Source organism: Hordeum vulgare, chromosome 1H, assembly GCF_904849725.1.
Source record: "Hordeum vulgare subsp. vulgare chromosome 1H, MorexV3_pseudomolecules_assembly, whole genome shotgun sequence".
Classification (NCBI taxonomy): domain Eukaryota; kingdom Viridiplantae; phylum Streptophyta; class Magnoliopsida; order Poales; family Poaceae; genus Hordeum; species Hordeum vulgare.
The window spans coordinates 47,485,309-47,486,968 of record NC_058518.1 but is presented as its reverse complement, the minus strand read 5'-3'; positions in this window follow the sequence as shown (position 1 = coordinate 47,486,968).

Below are 1,660 nucleotides of genomic sequence, written 5' to 3'. Positions count from 1 at the left end.
GAAGATGCTCGACATCATCTAGGATGGAGGCGAGGGAGGGAAGGGAGCTATGAGGACATGCATGTGAAAGACTCGGATCCCAGCCAGTCCAGCAACTACCACCGGAAGTCCTACACCCAGACAGCCACGCACGAGACGTACACCCAAACCGACGATGGCATAGAGCAATAACAACATTGGGACGCCGGAGAGAAGCCGCCCGATGGGAAGGAAGAGGAGGCGGAGGAGAGTGACGACGACGATTATGATCCAAATGATATAATCGACGATCTGAAGAAGAAGGGAAGAGGAGAAAGCTTCAACATGCGGGAGGACTAGATGTTGCGCGAGGCATAGTTGGCCACTAGCATCGATCCGTTCCATGGCACGAACCGAAAAGGCACAACCTTTTAGAGAACATTCACATGTGGTTTCATGAACACAAGCATTTTCACGCCCTACTCCGACGCAGTCATCCGCAACTGTGAATTGGAGTCCCTCAACCATCGATCGTACACCATCCAAGAGGTCGTGTCCAAGTATTGAGGGCACTTGAAGTATCTCATCGCACCATGGCCTAGCGGTGCACAAATCACCAAGCAAATAAGTTGACCACTAACCGGATATGCTTTAGTTTTGTTGATACTAGCCGGACATGTATTATTTTGTTGCTCACTAGCTAGACGGATATGAATTGTTGACATTGTTTCACTTTGTAGCCTACTCGTACTTGTGTGGTGTACACAAAGTTGGAGAAAAAGTGCTTGACCGTTATGTATTTTTGGTTGAAGTTGAATGGACAACCGAAGTGGAACTTTTTCATTGCCAATACCGCCCTCCAAGCCAACGAGGCAGAAACCGGTGACCCTATCGAACAACACAACAACCGCCGAAGAAGGTTAAATGAAATATGCGGACGAAGTGACAAGGTGCGGCGGCCAAGCTGGCGGAAAGGTCCGAGGACATCTCGACGAAGAAGAAGGAGGTATACATGAGGCGCTTAGAGATCAAGGAGGAGAAGAAGGCGGAGAGGTTCAAATTGCTGCTGATGGACGTGACCGATAAGAAGTTCGCGCTCGAAGAGAGGAGGACCATGATCGAAAAGAGGAAGGACACGTTCAAGGGAAAGAGGGTGAAGATCGCCGCCAATGCACAGGACGCCACGATGTTGACCTTGAATATCGACTCATTGGATGCCGATGCAAAAGTTATCATGCAATCCTATCAGCACCAGATGTTGCAGCGATAGAAAAACAACTTGACGGCGACGGACGCGAAGACGAAAGAGGAGGCTGCCTACGCGGCTACAAAGACACCTCCTTGATCGGATAGCATCTCGCTGAGATTGCGGTCTGGCAGGACTGCAATGCATGAACTGTCGGATTGATGCTTTTTTAAAATCAGACATGTAAAAACTAGGTATATTTGCCTTTTTATGTTGTGATTGGACATGCAATCCGACACGCTGCGTCGATCGAATCGAAATACATTTAAATTTTAATTTACTGACGGATATATACAAGCTAGTGTTGGATATCCTACTCCCGCATCTCTTTTCGTGGACTGGTCCGATGTTCATAGATAAATGCGGGAGTAAATTTGCGGGTTGGCGTCGGTAATGCCTTTAGCTCCCTCACAAACTCCCACTGGGCATGTCCCAAAACTAACTCTCACTCTCAGT